The sequence below is a fragment of the Primulina tabacum genome, chromosome 10 (genome assembly GCF_025594145.1).
Source record: "Primulina tabacum isolate GXHZ01 chromosome 10, ASM2559414v2, whole genome shotgun sequence".
NCBI classification, from domain to species: domain Eukaryota; kingdom Viridiplantae; phylum Streptophyta; class Magnoliopsida; order Lamiales; family Gesneriaceae; genus Primulina; species Primulina tabacum.
This window is the reverse complement of record NC_134559.1, coordinates 32,115,897-32,142,403: the sequence shown is the minus strand read 5'-3', so window position 1 is coordinate 32,142,403 and position 26,507 is coordinate 32,115,897.

Here is a 26,507-nt window from a genome sequence, read left to right as displayed (position 1 = left end):
TAGATCATACAGTGTTTACAAATGAGTTTCAACATCGAATTACGATTTATTTTTATTAAAGTATAATCAAGGTCTTTATCTATGTTTGACAACATGGGTATACAGATAAAGAAATAACAAACCATGAAATAATGAATTATATTAAAATAAAGATTGTTTATTAAACCTGAGTCAATAAAATCACTAGCCAACAGTTGGCTTGTAGGGCATCTACTCTAACAATCTCCCACTTGCCCTAGAACCAACTACCCATAAACTTTAATCACATTGCTTCGCGATGCTTCTCAAACGATGGTGTTGGATCGGGAAAATCCTCTAAAAATGTTGATGAGCTGCAATAGCTCGTGTTCTAAGAAAATATACACCGATGAATTAGATCGAGTTTGGTATTAAACCAAGCGAAAAACACTCGAAATAATCCTTCGTTGAGAAACACTGATATATTTTATATCTTGTGTAACTGAATGACTGGAAATAGTTAGGGATCAGTTATGGCTTATATCAATTCAGTTATGGACAGAACTGAACTGATATCAGCAGAACTGATCAAATCAGTTAAGAACAAAAACAAGCAGTTAAACAGAAATAACACAAGACATGTTTATGAATGTTCGGAGACTTCAACTGCTCCTACGTCACCCCTTCTACCACCTCGGGTAGGATCCACTAGAAGACTTTGATTAATTACATCAACTGTAATAACCCACCCATCTTAGGACTTACCCACTGCCTAACTGAACTCCTAGTCTAGACTGAAGGCATCACCTTCCAACCAACACTTCTTTAATTTCTATGTAAGAAAGACTACATACACATGTTTTACGTCATTGTGAAAAACGGAATTTGAGTGGTGGTGTGTGCGTGTGTGAGAACTGATTTCTATTAACTACCCGAAAGTGTTCTCAAACACTGAGAGAAATATGCTTCTAATTTAAGCTGATAACACGTTGAAGTGCTCCCTCAGAAAACAGGGCTGATTGCTTCTTTAAAGCTGATATGCAATAAGCGTGCCCTCTCTGTATTTTCCATCAACACTCATCATCGTCTTCACTGAACTTCGGCTTCTATTTATAGGCGTTTGGCTGAACGTACAATGAGACTCATTGAATGAATCCTTTTCAGTTTGAATTTGTTCCCCCAAATAGATATCTGGAACATTTGGCTTTAAGTGCTGCTGCAACGTCTCTTATTGTACTATGATCGTACAATAGCTTTTGTACCTTTGTGCACAGCTGAATTAAGCTTGTCGTATCTGCAAACTGGTTCACTCCTAACTGATGTTCTAAACTGGTCAGTTGGACTGATCTTGAATTGGTGAGGTGAAATCAGTTGACTTGTCAGCTGAACTGATTTCACTGATTCATTTGAACTTGTCAGTTGGGCTCTTCATCAGCTGACTGGGCTTTTGAAGGTCTTCTTCTGAACCACCTATCAACTGGACAATCAGTTAAACTGCTCTTGATACTTCAGTTGTACTGGTTCAGTTCGATCAATCAGTTGGCACTTTTCAGTTTACGTCTTCGATAGCTTCAGTTTAGGCTCGGTAACTGATCAGTTCGATCAGTTACAACATCTGCACACTCGGTAAATCATTAGAAACATAATAACAAGTTTTGTTAACATCAAAAACAAGATTGCGAACATGAAATGTTCCAACAATTTCTCCCTTTTTGATGATCACAAAATTTGAGCAGTTAAAGCGATTTAAAATACAATTTTAACAGTTAATAATTCTCTCCCTTTTTTGTGATTAACAAAACTTGGAACTTAATAAACTGATCAGCAGAAGTAGAGAGAATACTTTAAAATCTTGTAGATAAAATAATTTTTCTAGTGTACAGATTCGTACAAAGAAAACAAATATCCTTCAACTAATAACTGACAACAGTTGTCTCTTCAGTTCTGATCCTCTCTTATTCCTTCATCAATCTAGCTGCTTCCCCCTTTTTGTCAAGCACATCGACTTTTCGAGATAAAATTCGAACTTTAGCTGCAATATCTTTGACAGCTGACAATACAGTGGTTTGCAGCAAGTCGATTTTATTTGAAAAAGATATCTCCATAGATTTAACTCGTTTGCTGATTGAGTCTTGAGTTAGGGAGAGACTCTCAGCTAAGCCTCTGTTCTTTTTAAGTTAATCGATCGTAAAGGAGATAGAGGTCACAACAGTTTGAATTGACTTCAGTTTCTCTGAATTAAATTCACTTGAGGAGTTCAGCTTCAGAGAGTGAGCAAGTTGAGTGTGTTGAATTTCCTTAATTTCTTTCATTATCTTTGTCATGTTGTTCTGAATGTCCTGAATCTCTTCAAGTACTAAGTCCATTTCTGAGGATGAATGAGGAGATACAAATTCAGATGACCTTGGTTCTTGTTCATTGGTAGTTTGATCAAAGACCACCAAAGTCCTGTCAGAAACTTTCGTTTCAGCATGTATCAGCTCTTGTAGATTCTGGGGAGGAGAAGAGATAGTAGGAGGATCCAATAAAGAAGATGGTTCTTCAGTTTTTTGAACTATTGGTACTTCATTTTGCATATTTTCAGTTGAAACTGAGTTCAGTTGAGCCTCTTCTGTAGAACTAAGAACTGCTTGTTTAGTTGCAACCACCGACTGAACTGGTTCATAAAGTACTTCAAAATTAGCCATTTTGGCTTGTTCTTCAATTGTTTCAGTTTGAACATCTGCTGGTTTTTCAGTTGATGTAACATCTTAAGCTGTTCTGAATGTTTCAAGTTGAATGTCATTCGTAACTGACTCGATGACCTCATCTAGATTTGCCAATGTCAATTCATCTTCAATTGACAGGATCGATTAGGGGGTTAATCGTTGAGCTACAATAGCTTGGTTCTTGAAATATTGAACACTGATGAATTAAATCGAGTTTGGTATTCAAACCAAGCGGAAAAAACTCGAAATAATCCTTCGTAGAAACCGATTAAATATTAAGTAAAGTATTTAAAATATATGCAAGTTGAATGAATAAAAGTATTTAGTTGAACCATCTTATCAAACACTTGGTATGTAATATTTTGGTATTTGAAGAACACATAAAATGCTTCAACAATGCATCCTTAGAACAATGGAAATGATAAGTAAATGCAATAAACAAATAGACACGAATTTGTTTATGGATGTTCGGACACTTCAAATGCTCCTACGTCACCCCTTCTTCCTCTTGGGAAAGATTCACTAGAAGACTTTGATTTATACAACTCTTTGTACTAACACATTCAGCTAGGACTTACCCACTGCCTAAACTGAACTCCTAGCACTCAAGATTGTAGGCATTACCTCACAATCAGCATATTGTTTAATGTCTCATATGCAAAGACTACATACACAAGTTTATTGTCTTTGTGCAAGACTCACTCAACTAAAATTTGAAGTTCAACTCTCTTGTATATGTGTGAGTGATTGTGTGTGAGGAATTTTTTTATTACAGTGTACATCTCAAATGTATCCTCACACAAGGGCTTGTGCTCTCAACTAGCTGATTTCTTCATGCTAACTGCCCATGCTTTGAATCATCTTCAAAAGCTCTTGTTTGATCTTCAATATGTTGTATTTATAAGCTCCAACACTGATATATACGTTAGACACAAGAATATGACCGTTTAGAAAGTTTCTGTACTGTTTCTGGAATCGCAACGGTCAAATTCGTCTTACTGGACATTTTCCCGACTGGTCAACTCAACTGGTCATTCAGTTCAACTGGTCAGCAGCTGGTTCAGTTCAGTTGGTCAACTGCTGGTTCAGTTCAGTTCAGCTCAGTTTATCAGCTGCTGGTTCGGTTCAGTTGATCTGGTTCAACTGGTCTACTTCAGTACAACTGGTCTGGTTTTACTGGTCTTCAGCTGGTCTGGTTCAGTTCAACTGGTTCGGTTCAGTTCAGTTTCAGCTGATGTGCTGAAATCAGCAGTTTGTGCAGAACCAGTAACTTCATTGTCATTTATCAGCATCTTAAGCTTCGATTCAGACTTTGACTTCTGAAGATGATTTGTATATCATCATCTTATCTTTCTAACGCATACTGAATCGTTTCATTTCGATAACCGAGCTGAGAGATATGACCCAAATATCGCAACTGCTCATACCCAATTGATTGCTCTTTTCGTGTGATCAGTTCGGTAATTGAACGATCAGTTAGACCTTGATAACATCCGATTTTGCCAAACTGACATGAGATACGATTTGTTTCAAATTAAGTTTTCTGATCATTCAAGTTGGCGGATTGTCATTTGGATCATCCAACTAGGAGATATCATCAAAACATCGAAGCTCGCCAGAAATTCAATTTGTCCAGAATTCAGTTTCAGCTTGCTTTTTGTGTTTGCAACTTCACACTTGAGTAAATATGTTAGAAATACAACAAGTTTTGTTAACATCAAAATCAAGATTGCGAACATGAAATGTTCCCACAGATGGTCCTGGCAAGGGCTCTGTAAGTGGATCAGAAACATTATTCTGTAGAGAGAACTCTATCGACTGTTATATCTCCTCATCCTACAATCTCCCGGATGATGTGGAATTTCCTCAGTACATGTTTGGATCGCCGATGAGACCTTGGTTCCTTTGCTCTCGCAATGTCACCAGTGTTGTCGTAGTAAAGCGGGACTGGATCAACTCTTTTATGAATAACGCCCAACTCTTGGACAAAATTCCTCATCCAAACTGCCTCTTTGACTGCAGCAGATGCAACAATGTACTCAGCTTCAGTGGTGGAATTCGCAACGATGTCTTGATTGGAACTTTTCCAAGAGACATCCGCACCATTAAGCATGAATACAAAATCAGAGGTCGATTTCGAATCATCTACTTCACATTGGAAGCTAGAATCAGTGTAGCCTTCCAATTTAAATTCTCCACCCCCATAGACCATGAATAAGTTCTTAGTCCTTCTCAAGTACTTAAGAATATCTTTCTTGTCCTTCCAATGCATTGGACCAGGGTTCGCCTGATATCTGCTTGTAATACTCAGAGCATAAGCAACATCAGGAAGTGTCGATATCATATCATACATGATACTACCAATGGCTGACGCATATGGAATACGTGTCATCATCTTTATCTTTTCATCCGTTTTGGGACACATAGCTTTACATAGAGTAACATCATGAGACATGGTTAAGTATCCTCTCGTGGACTCTTCCATAGAGAATCACTTCAAAATGATATCGATATAAGTGGCTTGGGTGAGTCCAGCATATCTATCTCTATAGATTTGTATTCCCAATACATAGGATGCTTCACCCATGTATTTCATGGAGAATTTACTTGCTAACCATACTTTAGTTGATTGCAGTAATCCTACATCATTCCCAATGAGTAGGATGTCATCAACATAAAGTACTAGGAATGTCACTGCACTCCCACTAACTTTCTTGTACACGCATGGTTCCTCAGGATTTTTAGCAAAACCAAATCCTTGATAGTGCTCTCAAATCGGAGGTACCAACTCCTTGACGCTTGCTTGAGACCATATATTGATCTCTGAAGTTTGCATACCTTATGCTCACTTCCTACTGATGTGTATCCTTCAGGTTGAGACATATAAATTTCTTCTTTGATGTCTCCATTGAGGAATGCAATCTTTACATCCATTTGTCATATCTATCTCATAATCATACCATGCTGCTATGGCTGGTAGTATTCTAATGGACTTAAACATAGCAACTGGTGAAAAAGATTTCACATAGTCAATTTGTTGCCTTTGAGTATAACTTTTTGCAACCAGCCTTGCTTTGAAGGTCAATACCTTCCCATCCACCTCAAGCTTTCTTTTGTAGATCCATTTGCATCATATGGTAACGAGTCCCTCAGGTGGATCCACCAATATCCAGACTTGGTTTGAATACATAGAGTCCATTTTAGACTGCATGGCTTCAAGCAATTTGGTTGAATCAGTATCAAATATTGCTTCTTTGAAATTCATTGGATCACATCCAACACAATGCTCATCATGGCTTTGTTCATGAAGAAGAGTATATCTTGCAGGTGGTCTAATAACCCTATCAGACCTTCTAGGAACTTGTACTTCAACTACTAGTTGTTGGGGATTATTTTCAACTTCTACAGTTGAGGGAGTATCTTGAATTTTTTCAAGTTCTATCATTTTGTCTTTTCTATCTAATAAAAATTCCTTTTCCAAAAAGATGGCATTTCTTGAAACAAACACTTTTGCTTCATTGGGATGATAGAAATAATATCCAACAGAATTCTTTGGATATCCTACAAAGTAGCACAAAGTGGATCTACTATCCAATTTGTCTCCTACTGTCTGCTTCACATAAGCAGGACATCCCAATATTCTCATGTAAGAATACTTGGGATTTTTTCCCATCCATATCTCATATGGTGTTTTATCCACTGCTTTAGTATGGACATTATTTAACAACATTCCCGTAGTTTCAAGAGTAAAACCTCAAAACAATGTAGGAAATTCAGTGAATCCCATCATGGATCGAATAATGTCCAGCAAGGTTCGATTTCGACGTTCAAAAACATCATTCAATTGTGGTGTTGCTGGTGGAGTCCACTGTGAGAGAATCTCATTCTCTTTTAGATAACCCAAAAATTCAGCACTCAAGTATTCTCCACCTCGATCAGATCGAAGTGCCTTAAAACTTCTTTCTAGCTGGTTTTCTACTTTAGATCTGAATTCTTTGAACTTTTCAAAAGCTTCATATTTGTGTTTCATCAAATATATGTACCCATACCTTGAATGGTCATCAGTAAAGGTAATGTGTTGGAAACTAAATTCTGGAGTTTGACAAAATATGAACCAACTGAAAATACGAACCAACTGATCGAGTAAACTGAACTCAGCAACTGAATCCACGCAACTGAAAATTTAGTTATTCTCCTTACCAGTAACAGAAACACGTCAACCGACAAAGAGACATAAAAGACTGCAACTGAATGTGGAATGACGTACTTCAATCAATACAGCTTGGAACAACGTATTTCGGCTAAAGCAGTTAAGACGCCGCATTACAATAAATGAAGGAATAATGAAGTGGCAATCAACGGATACAAAAATTCAAATATATCGCAAGTTACCGTTGGAAGGGAAGCTTATAAATATGACAGAAGAAAAGCTGAAGAAACAACAAGATCATTCCATTCAAAAGCTTGCTGTTACTCTGTCAAAATCTTAGCTCACTCTTACTTGATTTATTCGTAGCAGTCAAGGCTACAATTTGAGCTCACTAGCACTTTGTATTAATCGTTAAATTTGATAGTGCTAAGATTAGTTACGCACTAAGAATTCTCTGTAATACTAAGAGTTTCAGTTTTTGACAGTGAGAAGTCCAAACTGAAGTGGGTCAGTACAAATTTTGTATTCGATCAAAGTCTTTTAGTGAAAATCCTATCCTTGAGATAGAAGAGGTGACGTAGGAGTAATTTAAATCTCCGAACATCCAGAAACAATCCTTGCGTATTTTATTTTTGTATTTTATCTTTCATTCAGTTACTTTCCGCAACTATTTCAGTTTAACTGATTTTCATTGACCAACAAGATTCTGAGAATCAGTTTGTCACCAAACTGAACTCAAAATTCAAAAGCTCAGTTTTAATTGTGAGTGTTTATTCAACCCCCCCTTCTAAACACTCTTGATACGTTAATCGATCCTATCAAGTGGTATTAGAGCGGTTGAATCTTGTTCTTAAATACTTTTGATCTATAAACTTGCTAGCATGACTTCATTCAACAAAATTCCTATGTTCTCCAGAGAAGAATTTGATGATTGGAAAATCAGAATGCAAGCTCATTTAGCTGCACAAGATGATGACATGTGGTATGTCATAACTGATGGACCCATGAAAATTCTAAAAACAAATACAGCACTTGCTATAACAGAAGGGGCACCGCAAAGAATAGAAAAGCCCAGAGATGAATGTACAAATGAAGATAAAAGAAAAGCAAATCTTGATAATGTGGCTAAAGGCATTCTGTACAAAATGCTGGACAAAGTAACCTTCAGCAAAATAAAGATGTGTAAGATAGCCAAAGAAATTTGAGAGAAGCTGATCCAGCTGTATGAAGGAAATGATCAAACCAAGGAAAATAAACTTTCTGTTGCTGTTCAAAAGTTTGATAACATCAAAATGAAAGCAGGAGAATAAATGCACGAGTATGATGAAAGAGTAAGCAGTGTCATCAATGAGTTAAATGCACTTGGAAAAGTGTATACCAACAAAGAGGTTGCACTAAAGGTAATGAGAGGTCTTCCCAAGGAATGGGATGTCAAGACCATGGCAATGAGGGAGTCCAAAGATCTGAACTAGATTGAACTTCATGATTTGTTTGCTGATTTAAAGGCTTATGAGTTCGAGCTGCAGACCAGAGAAAGAGAACCATCTACCCCTGCAGCCACAACTGCTCTAGCTGCTGTCAGAACAGAACCAATCAGTTCAGTCGAAAAATCTACTGATGAATTGAGCAGTGATGCTATGTCACTGTTCATCAAAAAATTTGGAAGGTTCATGAGAAAGAACCAAGGAAACTTCCAGAAGCCATACCAAAGGAACAGCTCCAAGGATGAATCAAATGCCTGCTACAACTGTGGCAAATCAAGCCACTTTATTGCTGATTGTCCTAAACCGAAGAAGGATAATCAAGGCTCAACTGATAGAAGAAAGAAATCATATGAGCACAAAAGAAGACCCAAAGAAGATAAGAAGTCCTTCAGGAAGAAACATGAAGTACTCTTAGCTGAAGAGAACAAATCTAATTGGGCAGAAACTGACAGTGAGAAGTCAGAACCAGAAAGCTCATCCAGCTCCAGTTATGATGAGGAAGTCAAGTGCTTAATGGCTAATGATGCAGAAGAAGAATCATCTAGTCAACAGGTATTTGATTTCAGCTCAACTGATTTCACACGAGAAGAACTCATTCTAACACTACATGACATGGTAAATGAGTACCAAAAGCTTGCATCATCATTTGAAAAAATCAAAGCAAAGCAAACTGATCCCACAGACAATAAAACCAAAACTGATGAATCAGTTGATGGGTTGAGTCTAAAAAGGGAAATTGCTGAGCTAGAAGCAGAAAGAGACAAAAATCAGTCATTAATCTAGAAGTTGACTCTTGAAAACTCAAAACAGACTGAACTCATTCAGTCTTGGAACAAGTCATCTACTGCACTGAATGAGATGCAGAATTCACAAAAATCAGTTTCTGATAAAACTGGTTTAGGGTTCAACACTCAAGAAGAAATGAATCCAAATGATACTCAACCAAAGCTAAAAATAGACAAAGGGAAATACATTCACTTTGTCAAATCAGCAGTGATACAAGAACAAATTGAGCCCAGTAAACTGATTGAGCAACCTATTGAGATTATGAACAAGGCTAGAAGATACGGGATTGGTTACAGTGAAAAATTCTCAACTGATTCACAAAGTCAGTCATCAAAAAGATATCACAAGAACTATTCGAATAGCTATTTCAATTACAATAATTGCAAGCCAGTTCAGAAAAGATATAGACTGAACAATCAGTTGAATAAAGCTAAAACACATATTGTATCATCTGTACACTACACACCAAGCACACAAAAGCCGAGAAAAACCATTTGGAATACAACTACTGGAAAGTCTGTTAGACTAATCCAAGTATGGGTTCCTAAAGGACTAATCAGTTCAGGACCCAAATAGATATGGGTACCAAGTTATATTATGTGTGTGATTGCAGGTATCAGGTACAAACAAGAACTCAATATGGTATTTGGATAGTGGATGTTCGCGACATATGACAGGAGATGCAAGTGTGCTATCTCAACTGATCAAATACAGTGGTCCAAACATCAGTTTCGGGGATAATTCCAAAGGTAGAACTGTGGGTAAGGGTAAGCTTATCCATGGTAACTTTACTTTTAAAGATGTTCTATTAGTAGAAAACCTGAAGTATAACTTGATTAGCATCAGTCAGTTATGCGACAGTGAATTCTTAGTACAATTTGACAAAAATTCATGTTCAGTCAAAACTTCAACTGATAAAATCATACTAACTGGCAAACGTTGTGGAAACACATATAAAGTCAGTTGGAATGATCAAACTTATGCACCAGTTTGTTTTATTACTTCCAAATCATCTAAAAACTGGTTGTGGCACAAGAGACTAAGTCATTTAAACTTTAAATCCATTGCCTATCTGAGTAAACATGAACTTGTAACTGGTTTGCCCAAAATAGACTTTTCAAAAGAAAAACTTTGCTCAGCATATCAGTATGGTAAACAAGTACGATCTTCTTTTAAAAACAAGGGCTGTAAATCTTCATCCCGATGCTTAGAACTATTGCACATGGATCTCTTTGGTCCTATACCAGTCATGAGCTTAGGGGGAATGAAATACACCTTGGTAGTCGTAGATGATTTTTCAAGATTTACTTGGGTTATTTTTCTCAAATCTAAAGACCATACTGCTTCGCATCTAATAAAGCTCTTCAAAAGACTTTTAAATGAAAAATCAGTTGGAATTGATCGAATCAGATCTGATCGAGGAACTGAATTCATCAATCAAACTCTTTCAAATTTCCTAGAAAATGCTGGAATCAAGCATGAGCTCTCAGCAGCCAGAACTCCTCAGCAAAATGGTGTAGCTGAGAGAAGAAATCGGACCCTTAAAGAAACTGCTAGAACGATGCTTGCTGATTCTGGTATTTCTCAAAGATTTTGGGCAGAGGAAGTAAACACTGCGTGTTACACTCAGAACAGATCTATGATTAATAAGAATCATATGAAAACACCATATGAGATCTGGCATGGAAGAAAAAGTATAATTACTTATTTCAAAATATTCGGCTGCAGATGTTTTATTCTTGATAATGGTAAAAATTATTTAAAAGCGTTTGATGCTAAATCTGCAGAAGGAATATTTCTTGGATATTCATCAGTTAGTATAGCTTATAGAGTCTTCAACAAGAAAACCCTAAATGTTGAAGAATCTGCTCATGTTGATTTCGATGAAACTGAAATAACTGATAAGCCAACTGATCAAGTTGAGCTAGCTGATCGATTTACAAATATCAGTTTGGAAGATGATGACAAAAATGAAAGTCATGGCAATCAAAACATACTTCAAACACCTGAACCAGAAGTACATGACCAATCAGATGTGCAGGAATTCGTTGCTGATGATCAGTTGATATAGCATAATGATAACATTCAAATACCAGTTGAAGAAGCACCAACTGAGACTGAAAACTGTGTTCAGTTACCAACTGAAGAAATTGCTGATACAACAAATACTGAGTACAGATGGAGAAAATCACATCCACCTGAGCTGGTAATAGGAAATCTATCTGATCCAGTAAGAACTCGCAATCAAATGCTAAATTTATTTATCTATTCAGCTTTTGTCTCACAACTAGAACCAAAGAAAACTGATGAAGCTCTTGCTGATCCTAACTGGGTAAATGCAATGCAAGAAGAGCTAAATCAGTTCACTTATAACAATGTCTGGAACTTAGTTCCAAGACCAATTTCAAAAACTATTATAGGGACAAAATGGGTATACAGAAATAAACTGAACGAGGATGGTTCAGTTGTGCGCAATAAAGCGAGACTGGTAGCACAAGGATATAGGCAAGAGGAAGGAATTGATTACGATGAAACATATGCACCAGTTGCAAGACTGGAGGCAATCAGAATATTCCTTGCCTATGCTTCATTCAAGAACTTCAAAGTCTATCAAATGGATGTAAAAAGTGCATTCCTAAATGGCCAGTTACAAGAGGAAGTATATGTTGAACAACCCCCAGGTTTTGTAAATCACAACTTTCCTGATCATGTATATCATTTGAACAAAGCCTTATATGGTCTTAAACAAGCTCCCAGAGCTTGGTACGAAACTCTTTCAAAATTCCTAACTGATCATGATTTTTCTGTTGAATCAGTTGATAAGACCTTGTTCAAATTTACTAAGAATGATCACATTATATTAGTTCAAATTTATGTTGATGATATCATATTTGGGTCAACTAACCCCAAATTATGCGAGAAATTTGCTAAGCTAATGGAGGATAAGTTTGAAATGAGCATGATGGGTGAACTGACATTCTTTCTTGGACTACAAGTGAAGCAATTGGAAACTAGTCTATTCATCAGTCAGACTAAATATACAAAGGAGTTGCTGAAGAAATTTGGCATGGAATCATGTTCAGCTGCAAATACTCCGATGGGCTCATCAGTAAAATTGGACACTGATCAAGGTGGAATATTAGTTGAGGCGACATTATATCGAGGATTAATAGGTTCATTGTTGTACCTAACTGTCATCGTCCTGATATTGTATTTGCTGTCTGTATGTGTGCTAGATTTCAAGCAAATCCTAAGCAATCACATTTCTCAGCTGCTAAAAGAATTTTGAGATATCTTAAGGGTACACAAAATGTTGGGTTATGGTATTCTAAAGACTCTACTTTCAATTTAGTTGGATATTCAGATGCATATTATGCAGGATGTAAGCTTGATCGTAAAAGTACAAGTGGATCTTGTCAGTTTCTAGGAGACAGACTGATCTCTTGGTTCAGCAAAAAGCAGACATCCATAGCTACCTCAACAATTGAAGCAGAATATCTTGTTGCTGGTAGTTGTTGTGCACAACTGATCTGGATCCAGCAACAACTGAGAGATTATGGAGTAATTACAAATGAATCGCCCATATTTTGTGACAATACAAGCATGCCATCACCTATAATCCAGTTCTTCACTCAAGGACCAAGCATATAGATGTTAGGCACCACGTCATTAGAGATCATGCTTTGAAGAAGGACATTAGACTGGAGTATATTTCAACTGAGAAATAAGCCGCTGACATCTTCACCAAACCATTACCCGAGACTAAGTTTTCTTACTTTCGCAATATTCTTGGTTTAATTGACTTATCTTAAAATTATTATTGATCTTGTTTTACTAATAAAATTATTTGCAGAAAACAAAAACCATAGCATTGCTAATACCAAAACATTGTTATCAACCAGACAGATAACATTAAATGTTGAAGAAACCAATGAGTCTCAAGTCAACTGAAGCGTTTCTCTTATTTACCCAGGCTTCTTATTTATCAGTTGTTCATTATTAACTGATATCAGTTTGTCATTTATTATTTAACGCTTAACTGATTTCAGTTCATAGTCAAATTATATAAGTTAGTCTTTCATCAGTTCATTTGTTTAAGTTCGCAATCCATATATAACAACTGATGAAAATTATCATTTGCAGAAAGAGAAAAACAAGATTAAGCTTAGATAAATAATTCATTCAACCATAAACATTTGCACGAATTACATCATCATATTTTTCCTCTACATCAATTATCCACATTTTCAACCAAGTGGATAAAGCAGAGGTAGATGTCTTGACAAAGCTATGAGAAACAGCTATGCGATTAAGGATCTTCAGTTCCTTTCGAAGCATTAGCTGATAGATATGACCATCCTTAAAGATGTCCACCCACACAGCTAGGTGCAAATGCTCCCGCAATTTTCTCAACTCTGCCAACAGCTCGGGAGTGGTAGCCTCGCCAGTATTATACAGAAACTCCAGCTTCTGAAGCTTCTCCCAGTAGTGAAGACTCTCATAGAAGACTTCATCTTCTATGACAGCCTTCCTAGTCTCCAAAGAAAATGGCGAAGCACTCGAGCTATTCGCATCTGTCATTTTTTTTATCTTGAATATTTTCACCAATATGACTGGAACTAACCGTGTTACTTCTATTTATAGCAAAATATCATGGAAGCTGAAGGGCCGTCAACGGTTCAGCAAACGATAATCTTTCTGACCTTTAAATTTATTCGCTTTAATTATTTTATGCACTGATTAAGGGGGAATAATTTTTTTAAGAGGTTAGCTGAGAAGACAAATGTTAATAAATTCTCAACTGAAAGGACACAATCTTACAACTGATCATTCAGTTGGTTATTTCACTAATCTTCTCATATAAGTTAACTAATTAAAACATATTATATTCCAAATCAAGTGACGTGACTGTCTACTATCTAATGATGAATCTTATTTTGAAAACGTGGAAGCATTTGAACCTTTTAAATTGTACACACGCTTACAGCACACGTACACACGTTTTTTTTAAATTTTGAATGGACTGACACGTGTCCAGAATTTGAACAGTCACGAACAAATGCACTATGCCCGCTTCAATTCAGTTTTTTTTCGAATACAATCAGTTCCTAAGAGCATACTAATTCCAGAGCTTATCTTTTACAAATTTCAGATCGTTTTATTTTTCGAAATGGCGAATCAAATCCCAGCTCACGTATTGAATGCTATGGCCATTGATTTTGACTCAGTTTTATCAGTTCAAGAAGCAGAAGTTAAGAACGTTTTTCTGAAGATTGAATCTGCTGGTCTCAGGATGTTTTTGGGACAATCTTCGAAGGAGATATACCCCAAGGAAGTAAATGAATTCTATCTGAAGGGGTTCGTCACTACTGATGGAAGTATCTCTGTAACCTTCAATAATCAGCTGTTGATCCTATCTGAAGAGGACTTTGGAGAAATTTTCTCTTTGCCAACTGATGGGTACGTCAATTTTTCTGAAGTCAAAACATCTGACATTGAGGAAATGCAATCTTTTCTGTCTGCTGATGTGCGGAAAATCAAAGTTTCCGATCCAAAGAAAGAGCTGAAATCAGAAATTCAATTATTAGCCGACATTGTGGCAAAGGGCATATTGGCTAAGGCTGGCTCCTATGCTGCCCTTACTCTTGAAAAATTCCAAGTGATGACCATCATCATGGGAGAGAAGAAAGCTAACTGGAGGCATATTATTTTCAATATTCTGAGGAATTTTCTTCAATCTACCAAACAGTCAAGAGGCTTTGCTATTCCAATCAGTTATCTTCTGAAACTAAAAGGATTGGTAGCTGACAATGCTGGAAAATCATCAAAGTTCAAGGTATTCAATGCCAAGAACATCTTGACGCCAAAGACCAAACTGGACATTTCTCTTAAACAGTTTTTGAAAACTAAACAGGAGGTTGGAATGCAACCACCTGCTCCAACACCAATCAAGAAGACCAAAACTTTGGCCCAACTGAAGACTACAAAACGAAAACTGATTATCAGTGAATCAGATTCGGAGAAAACTCCTTCTCCTAAGCTTGTCAAGAGACCAAGAACGCAAAGAACTAAACCAATAACAGCGGTGGAATTTATTCCAACTGAGAGATTGACTCAATCACCTGCCCAACAGCCTATTCATGCTATCCCTTTGCAAGTTGTTTCAACTGATGATTCAGTTACTGAAGAAAAGGCACCTGCTAAAGCAAGAGCTCCCTTGACTCATGTAAATCGCCCTACCATTTTAGCTCTGGCCAGATCTAAAGGCGTTATATTGAGGGAACAATTGGACACCACCCACTCTGGTTTGAATATCCCTCACATTCTTACTACTGATAAAGGAAAAGGCAAGCTAGTTGAAAAGCCAAGACCATCTAATGCCATCCAAAAACTCACATTGACCTGGTTTGGGAACAGGTAAATGCATTTGCCACATCGAAACTAAAATCTTTTGATAGCTGGAAAGTTTTAGGACTGAAATTTTTGCCAAAGAGCTGAAGCAGAAATACCAACTGAAAAAGTTTATTAAACTTGAAGAGATTGTGTTAAATATAGTCAAAGCTGCTACTATTGCTCAGGCATTGGAGAGGCAAAAATATTTCTTTGATCAAATTCGAGTCAAAAAGCTGACAAGAATGGTTGAAAAGCTAAAATCCAACTACAATCCCATAGGTCCAACAACGTATCATGATAGAGCTGTGTTCACCCAACTGGACTCAGATCTTAGTGGCCTACAAAGGGAAATCAGATTTTGGGAACAAGATCAGGAATTGGTTCTTTCTGAGAAATCCTCTTGTTCAAAAACAAAAGAAGATACATTTTTCTCCCAGCAGAAAGAGCCATCTCCACAACTGATTGCTGAAGAACCTGTTCAGGATATGCCACAATCATCTGCTGACAAACAAATGTATTCCGAGGTTGAATTAACTTTTGCCAATATTGATGAAATCATTCACACAGTAGCCCTGGAAGCTCAGCAAGAAGCAAAAAATTCTAAATCAATTGCTCCTTCAACTGAGAAACCAGAACAAGAGGTCCAGATATCATCTAAAGAACAAGTTGAGCCTCTTGTTGCTGAAACTGAAGAACAATCTGAAGTGCCCATCCAAACTTCAGAAAAAGAACTAACTGAATCGGAGAAAACTCAATTAATCATTGAGAATTTTCCACCTGAAGAGCAAGCCCCAGATTTGGAGCAAGAACAATAAGAGGCACAAACTCTTGTAGTTACAACTCAGACTGCAGAAGAAGTCATTGAATCAAAAGTCCCTGATCTTACAACTGCTGAAATTGGAGTCCAGAACAGAACTCTAGTAATTTCTGGTCATGCCTCTAAAGATCAAACACAGGGAACATTTGATCAGTCACCTCCTCTTCAATCCACAGAAATGGATATTATCCTTGAAGAAATCCAGAATATGCAGCACAACATGCAGCAGATGATTACTGAAATCAAGAAAATTCAATCCACACAATTCTCTCATACTGTCAAATTGGATTCTTCAATTGAATATGACTCCGCAAAACTAAAAGCTATTCAAGCAAACATGGAGTCTCTTACCCGAACTGTGCTTGAGATGAAGAATAACAGAAGTCTAGCTCAAAGTCTCTATACAACTCAGGATATAATCAGTCAACGAGTTGAGCGATTGGAAACTTCTGTTTCTAATAAAATGGAATTGCTGCAGACTTGTTTACAAACTGCTGTCTCAAGTATCTCAGCCGATGTCAAAATTCTTTCCACTGACGTTCGAAAATTATCTGAGAAGATGGATTTGTTTGACAAAAAGGGGGTAAGAAATCAAAAATCAAAGAGCATCTTGAGAAACAGCAGAAGAAACCATCTTGTTAAAAAGCAGTTTATCAGATTATTAAATTCTGCTGTTATTAATTCAAGACTTCTATCAGTTCAAGAAATTCAATCTCTTATTTTATCTACAATGAGTTCAGACGTTCAGTTATTATTTACTTAGTTTTGTCAAACACCATAAAGGGGGAAATTGTTGGAAACTAAATTCTGGAGTTTGACAAAATATGAACCAACTGAAAATACGAACCAACTGATCGAGTAAACTGAACTCAGCAACTGAATCCACGCAACTGAAAATTCAGTTATTCTCCTTACCAGTAACTGAAACACGTCAACCGACAAAGAGACATAAAAGACTGCAACTGAATGTGGAACGACGCACTTCAATCAATACAGCATGGAACAACGCATTTCGGCTAAAGCAGTTAAGACGCCGCATTACAATAAATGAAGGAATAATGAAGTGGCAATCAACGGATACAAAAATTCAAATATATCCCAAGTTACCGTTGGAAGGGAAGCTTATAAATATGACAGAAGAAAAGCTGAAGAAACAACAAGATCATTTCATTCAAAAGCTTGCTGTTACTCTGTCGAAATCTTAGCGGACTCTTACTTGATTTATTCGTAGCAGTCAAGGCTATAATTTGAGCTCACTAGCACTTTGTATTAATCGTTAAATTTGATAGTGCTAAGATCAGTTACGCACTGAGAATTCTCTGTAATACTAAGAGTTTCAGTTTTTGGCAGTGAGAAGTCCAAACTGAAGTGGGTCAGTACAAATTTTGTATTCGATCAAAGTCTTTTAGTGGAAATCCTATCCTTGAGATAGAAGGGGTGACGTAGGAGTAATTTAAATCTCCGAACATCCAGAAACAATCTTTGCGTATTTTATTTTTGTATTCTATATTTCAGTCAGTTACTTTCCGCAACTAATTCAGTTTAACTGATTGTCATTGACCAACAAGATTCCGAGAATCAGTTAGTCACCAAACAGAACTCAAAATTCAAAAGATCAGTTTTAATTGTGAGTTTTTATTCAACCCCCCCTTCTAAATACTCTTGATACGTTAATCGATCCTATCATAATGAAGTAGGAATACCCAAATTTTGTGCTAACACTTAGCGGACCACAAACTTCCGTGTGGATCAAATCCAGTAGAACATGTGCACGTTCCACGTTTCAATTGAATGGAGTCTTAGTCATTTTTTCTTTTAGACAGGACTCACAAGTAGGTAAAGAATTTATGTTTGACAAGTCAAACATGCATTCTCCCTCTAGTTTGTGCACCATTCTTTGGGAAATGTGACATAGTCTAGCGTGCCATATTTGTGCGGGATTTGGATCATCTAACTTTCTTTTATTTGTTGTTGAAATCATGTTTACTTGAACATTCACTTATCATTTCCAGAACATTTCTGGCGCATATAATTTATTATGTCTGGACTTCTTGCAGTGAAATAATTATGTTCTGACTTATCGGGCTTTGTAGGCCTTTTAAGTGTCCTTCAGAATTTGCCTCTTGTTGGGTTGTTTTTCTTGTGAGGGGCAGAACATTTCTTTCCCTTACTTTTTGGGCCATTTTTCGTCTGATGAAAGGCTCATTAGAAAAACAACAATTTCTTGTTTTATGGTGATCTCATAAGTTATAAGCGTATTGACTAGCTCTTCAAGGCTATCATCTATCTTATTCAAATTGAAGTTCACCTTAACCCCGTCAAATGAGAAAGAGAAAGACAACAATTTGATGTCATCAAGTAACTCGTTAGGAATCAAATATTCCAGGCCCACCACATTCTCAATAAGCCCAGTCATATGTACACCATGCTCATGGGCCAAAACCCCATCTTGCATGCGTGTAGTCATGAGCTCCTTGAAAATGTTGTGCATCATTTTATGAGTTTCATGCACCATGCAACTCTTGCACGTGCATTCGAATGTCAGCAGCATTCATCATTTCCTCAAACTATCTCTACAGTTCATTTGACATAAAAGCGAGCATGTTACACTTTAGCTTGCATACTGTAGTCCTACCATCTTGTATGCTTTGTCAGTTCAGCAGTACTGACATTAGTGTATATGCCATTTTCTTCGAATTCAGAACAATTTCCCAACCAGTCTTGAAAATTAGATTCTGTTAGCTTGTTAATAACAGAAATGTATTACGTGACGAAATCGAAAATATATTGATATGAAAACAGAATAATGGTTGCTGATTATTTTAAATAATTTTAAGATATAAAATATGGATTTTAATTTTATAAATTTCCTCCCACTATTTTGACATTTCCACCACTCTCTGATGAAAAAGGAAAATCACATTTTCTTAATGGGCACGTAGAGCCCAATTAACCAATTATAATCCCGAATAATATCAGCCAATTATAATTTCTAAAAGATAGAATCCAATTGCATCTCTATGCAACCTCCGCGTGTTTCGCCTCACGTTTAATAAGGACCCAATAATATAACGCCGTTTATTTTCATGTGTCAAACCGACCCATCAATATTGAATTGAAGTGGACGATCGCCATGAGTTCCCCGAATAATACGAGCCGAAGTCATGGGAGTTTCACTCAATTCACATCACATGTTCGGTGGAAGTTACAGCTTTCCAACATCAAGGCCTCCCCAATAATATGATCCAAACACTGTCCATGGGTAGCAATCAACATGCAACCACGGTTGATGAAAGATAAGGAAAAATTAAACTCTTTTATTTTTTATTTTTTCAGTTTGATATAAATTTTGAATCTTATTCAAAATGAGATATTTTAATTTTAAAATTGTCTCATCATTTTAATTTAAAATCGTGTGCCACGAGTTTGTATGTTTGTCGGATTCATGCAACTGTATTATCTAATAATATACATACATGCATAATACTATATATCACATATATATCATCATATTACATTCAAAAATAAATAAGAATGATCGATCGTCAACACTATTATATCCATGTGAGCCAGACATGGATCCAAGCCTAAAACCTAGGTGAATGCAGGGATGCAAATGCAACTTATTACAAGAGCTTCCAATATTTTACACGTCTTTATCTTGTGCATCGGGCCCACCATCTTCCAGTCTTGATCTCCCACTATTTATAATAATTACATTTAAATAACCATGGCACGTAAGGGATACATCTCATGGAGTAGGAACGAGCCATAAACCAGGCCCACTTTAATAATTTCAAATATTAACAAAATGAATAAAACAATAAAATATCCTAACATACACCTAACACATTGGTCAAGGCTCTCGATCATCTTTCATGCATTTAATATCAAATATTTACATCAATGAATTAAACAAATTTAATTAATTGATAAATCATGTCCCTAATAATTTTATCACTAACCATCAATATTATTAAAGAATTTAATAAATTAAATAAACACCTTTATTTAATTTTCAATTAATTCAATAATAATTGATTTCTTGTAAAACTCACTTTTACCATAAATAATTAAAATCTTATTCTAATTATTTATTTCACAAGAAAATTATTAATTTTCCAAAAATTAATTTTTCAAAAGTTAAATTGAACTAATTTTCATAAAATGTCAATTTTGTCCAAATTTTTGAAAAATCAGAAAATCGCACCCTAGGCCCAAACAATTCAAGTCCAATAATCAGCACAATGTCCGAGACTTTCTTTGGCAGCCGCGTGTGCAGCGTGCGGACGTTCCGCATGCTGCGCCCGCAGCAGACGTTCCACACAGAGCGCGCAGCCGTTGCGCGCGGCTCTGTGCATGTAGGCGCGCACAATCCACTGCCCGGAATAGTTTCGGGCAGTCCAATTTTTTTTCTTATAAAAAATATGATAAAATTAAAATTTTCATGGTGCTTCAATTTTCTGAAAAATTTTCTTGTGTGGTTAAAAATATTATTCAACATGATTTAAAACCATACGATATAGAGAACCTGGCTCTGATACCACTGTTGAATCTCGGTTTTCTTGTGCCAAAAATGCAGAGGAAGTTTTAAAATAATTTATTTTATTTTGACAATCAAAATATTTGTTTGAGCACTCGTATGGTTTTATAATTAAACATTCTTAGGGAATTTAAACTTTTATACATTTGGTGAAAGATTCACATGGCTCCAACTATTTCGGGGTTAGCGGAAATAGCTCTTGATGAATTCCCTACGAACTATCTTCAAATCTCCTTTCTTTAATCCTCCTAATCATATCCACGACTAGAAGATTTGTTCCTCTTTCAAATAACACTAGAGTATTTGGAAAAATTTTTTACGTAAAAGATCAAAATTTGACAGGCGGCTCAAACTCTTTTTCAAGAGAGGGTGGCCGAAATTCTTTGAGAGGAGAGGGGAGAGTTTTCGAAAATTTGGTGTCAAGCGGAGGCTTGGGTTATGGCTTTATTACTACCTTTTATAATTAAGCCATGACCTAATACACATAATTAACTTTAATAGGCTTGATTAATTAATTTGTCTAGTCCAACTAGTTTAATTAATTAATCAAAGTCCATTAAGAACTTTAATTATTTAGTATGTTGGACTTGTACTCCTACAAGCCCATTAAACATATTTCTCACTATATTTGATTTAATTTAATATAAACTCAACTTTTGAGTTTAATAAATTAAATACATTTTAAATTCAATATTTGAATTTAATATTTAAATTATAAATTCAACGAACAGCCCTAGCATATAGAGCCTCGGTGTTGTCCCGGGTAGTAAGGACTAATAATGTACAATCATAATCACGGACTTATCCTCTCGATGAATGATAACCATTTGGAAAGTCTGAGGGATGATTGTTCGGTATAATCATCATATGAGTACCCATGTACATGTTTGGACATCTCTTTGCCCTTACCAAGAAACGAGGTACACAACATCACAGATGCTAGTCTCGAGCTCAAGCGACCTTTATCCATGTTTTAGGTGGCTGAATCGACTAGGAACGAATTTAGTTCATACAGTGCTTGTAAATGAGTTTCAACATCGAATTACGATTCATTTGTATTAAAGTATAATCAAGGCCTTTATCTATGTTTGACAACATAAGTATACAGATAATGAAATAACAAGCCATGAAATAATGAATTATTTTAAAATAAAGATTTTTTATTACAACTGAGTCAATAAAATCCCTAGCCAATAATTGGCTTTCAGAGCATCTACTCTACCACCATTTCAGCACTCTACCGAAGATCAAACTAAACGTGCGTGGATGAGACCTAATTTAATGTATTAAGCTCAATTTTTGATTTAGTAAAGGAAAAAATTTTAAAAAAAAAATCGACTTACAGAAAATTTTATAAAAAAATATTTCTTCATATATAGGTACGAAGAAACGATTCGAAAGAAGATATAGCTTGGGAATTATTTGGATAAAACAAAGACGTAAAAACTACAATTTCTAAGATAACTTGTTAGAATATTTATGTTTTTGTGATTTAACGGAGCTTTTGATTCAATGGATATTTACATAGCCTAGCTGAATTGAATTCAGGAAAGAAACTGACTAATCATGCGCTTAGGTTTCCAAAGCTAATCAGAGCTCTACCGATTGCTTAAGAGAAACTGATAGTATATTAAAAAAAATGTCATTGGTCGCCAAACTTGTAACGTCCGAAAAACCAAACTTGCGTAAACCACATGCAAGCAAATTACTTGAATTGCTTAATGGTTTTATTTAATTGATTTTAAATTCTTACTTGATGCATATTATATGATTAAATGTATGATTGCATGACTAAATGATTATATGGCATGTTTTCATGAAATTGAAGGATTTTACCCGAATATTCGATAATAGGCAGGGGAAAGAAGATCGGGGACGACCAATACAAGAATATTTATTTTCATTAAATATTTTCAAGGCTTCCTAATATGATTAAAAATGATTTAATTTTTCTAAAAATGTTAGAATTCAAATTGTTTTACTAGTCTAGCTTGATTTTTCTCGGGAAATCTGTTTTGGGAAAAACGAGGGGTCTTTAGAAGATCAAAAATATTATTTTTGGAAACTAAATTTTATAAACTTTTATGTTTCAATTAAATAAGATTTATTGTGCCAAATTTAACTAAATTGAGTAGGCTCAATTGCTCCTATACTTAAAAGCCCAAAACCAAAGCCCATTATTATGAAAAATAAAATCTATAAATATGTTACCTAGGCTTCCCAAGCATGATATTCAGTCGAATTTCACACACTAGCACACACCATAATTTCGTGAATTTGGAAGAAAGAAAATCAAGGAGTCTTCGTCGCCCATTCGTTCTTCTTCACGCCCACGCCGACAATCGCTTATTTGAGCGTTATAATTGCAAAGACACGTTTTCTAAATCTTTTTATGCATCATTCAAGGCATAATATACATGTTTCAATTTTTTTTGCATGAAAAATATTTACGTTTCATGGTTTAACGTTTTGTCAAGATTTTCAAAAGTTTTCAATGTTTTTACGTATATATGTTAATGATATGATTTCCAACGAGTATACTGCCAAAATAGGATGAAATATGATTGGAACATGAATAAATTTAAAAGAAAACAAGTCTGGAATCACGCATAAGAAAGGGAGAGAGGCACCTAGGGTATTCGAGGGTTTGGAATAGTTCACATGATTCAAGTGGCTCGGCTTTGTTCATGGGGGCTCACGGCTTGGCCAAGGCTTGGGATGGTGCCTGAGCTAGATGTGGTTCAAGGTTAGGAAGAGTCCTAGCCAGGCTAGGACTCTTGGGCTGCAACCAAGGAAGAGTCCCGTAAGGCTAGGACACTTACTTGGATCATGCAAGGGCTCGCTCGGCTGCAGGGGCTCACGGCTGGGGCTAGGCGGCTCAGGGTTGGTCCAATAGGGCTTAGGGAGGATGGTCAGGGGTTGGGCCATGTTTTGGTGCAGGGTGGCTCGCTGATGGCTCGAATACAACATGAGGGAGCAACAAGATGCGCGCGTCTGCTGTTTCTTGTGCAAGTGGCTCGCGGTGCTGGTTCAGGGCTTGGGCTGGATTGGTTGGATCTAAACATGGTTCAGGGTTGGTGAGGGTCGGGTGTTGTCGGTGGTGGCTCGAGTAGGGGAGTCTTAGTTGGTTAGGAGTCCTAGTATAGGTAGGAAGCTCATGCGTGAACTGTTGTCCTGGTTCAAGGGCTCGTGCGCGAGCTAGGGGCTGGTTCAAAGTGTCAGGGCTGGTCAAGCAGGTACCTAGGTGGGTTGGCTAGGGTCTGGCTTGAGGTGGCTCGACCATGGCTCGACAAAATAGGGAGATGGCTCGGTGGTCTTGGTTAAGGGTCAAATTTTATAAATTAATGAATGAAAATTCGAACCATGGGTCCATGGGGGTGGTTCATGGCTCACAAGGGTAGTTTAAGTAATAAAAAGTTTATGTTTAAAGTTTGGGAAGAAAATATTAAAGTTTGAATTAATTTGGAATTAAACGCCTCACGAATAATTAAATAGAAATTTAATAGAAAACCTCGAATTTATGCTAAATAAAATTATTAAAAATTAGATTTTAGCTTAAATACTTATTTGGGTTTATCTCATGTCATTTAAAGTAAAAAAAACAAAATCGAGAAATATTACGTGTAGGGCAAAACAGTCATTTTACATATGGGTAATACGTAAAAGCTTGGCAGCGTCCCGAAGGGGTCATAATGCATGTTAAATGATTTAAAATGATGATTTTGATGAAAAAAGAAATTTTATGATTTATGGTAAAACTGTACAATTTTTACTGTTAAAAGGCTAATTTTGGAAAGTTATAATATTTTATGATTTTAAAAGAAAAATGAAAAATATTTTGAGGGATGTGAATTAACTGTGACAAACGATAGACGATATGTTGGGGATCCATTGTAAGAAGGATTGGTGAACTTACAATTTTGTGGGGATGTCGTGAGGAAAAAGGCCGAGAGGGAGCCCATATACTGGAAAAGGCCTCAGAGGGAGCCCGACGATCGTATTTCCACGGCGGAGCATAGTGCCTGGCCCTATGGCCATGTGGAGCTGAAGACTGATCAGTCGACCAGAGGATAAAAGCTACTCACTTTCAAGGATCAAACTTCACGCAAAATGATAAAGGATACAAAGCTTTACGATTTATGATTTATTTACGCTTAAAATCTTTTTTAAATAAAAGTATGATTTTTAATGCATTTGATTGTATATGTATTATTTGTTCATGTTTAGAATGTGCTGAGTCATTAGACTCACTAGGTTTGAATGTTGCTTGATTTGATGGTATGAGGCGGTGCTGACGCTTGAGTGGATCGAGTGCGGCAGTACACTCCCGAGGGATATTTATTTTCCGCACTAGCTCGATAGATAAAAGATTTAAAAACTTATTGTTAATTATTTTATTAGGGATTTTTATGCTTTATTTTATTGTTAGTTGATCTTTTAAAGGTCGACGTAGGACTTTTGATTAGTTGACGATTTAGAGATTTATTTTATGCACTTGAGATTCTAAATGTTAATTTATTACGGTTTATGAAAATGTTAAGGTAATTTTGTTAATAATTTTTGATTTTATGATTTATATATTATAAAAAAGCTTAGTGGACATTTCAGTTGGTATCAGAGCGAAGGATTCTCAAAGGGTTGTGTACTGTCACTCCGAGAAGCTCAAGAAGTCACGCCTCAAGAATGTGAGTTTTTACTATTTTGTATTTTATATACTAAAATTCTTTTAAAATGCTTTCATGATACATGATATAAATGTTAGTCGTGTGTTGCATGAAAAATTTTAAAAGCATGTCGGTTACGTGGTTTGGACGATGTATACAGAGATGCCTCCTAGAAGGCTTTTGGGTAGAAATGATGAGGATATACATGAGGAGAAAGTTCCACAGCCTCCACCTAATCAGGATGCTAGTGCCCATGTACTAGCCGGTATTGCACATTTACTAGAGCAAAACGTAGGAAATGGAGCGAGGGTTAGACCGGAGGCTGCATATGAGCGATTTAGGAGGATGAACCCCGAGGATTTTCATGGAACTACTGATCCATTTGTTGCTGAGGGATAGATTAGGTCTTTAGAGGTGATTTTTCGTTACATGGACATGGCAGATGCTAACCGAGTTCGTTGTACTATCTATTTGCTGAAGGGCGACGCTTCTTTATGGTGGGAGGGAGTGGAGCAAGGGGTGAACTTAGCGACTCTTACGTGGGAGGATTTCAAGAGAGTGTTCTTGATGAATAATTCACCTTTGATGTTCGTTCTAGGCTTATGATAGAGTTTATGAATCTCCGTCAAGGGGATTGGTCTGTTGCTGAGTTTGTGCAGGAGGTTGATAGGGGCTGTCATTTTGTGCCCTTGATTGCGAATGATGTTGCGGAAAAGTTACGACACTTCCTAGATGATTTGAGGCCTACTATCCGTCGTGATGTGATGCTCGGCGATCCTACTGATTATACTACTGCCGTTGCCAAAGATTTTAGAGCCAAGCAATCACTCAAATATATAGATTGTGAGATGAAGCGAAAGAGGAATCTTGCTCAGCAAGCTAGTCAGAATAATAAGAAGCCTTATGCGGGACCACCTAAGCAACCAGAACCACCAAAACCACAAGGACAATTACCCAAAGGGAACATTCCGAAGACTGATGAGAAACCACAGTGCAAGGAGTGC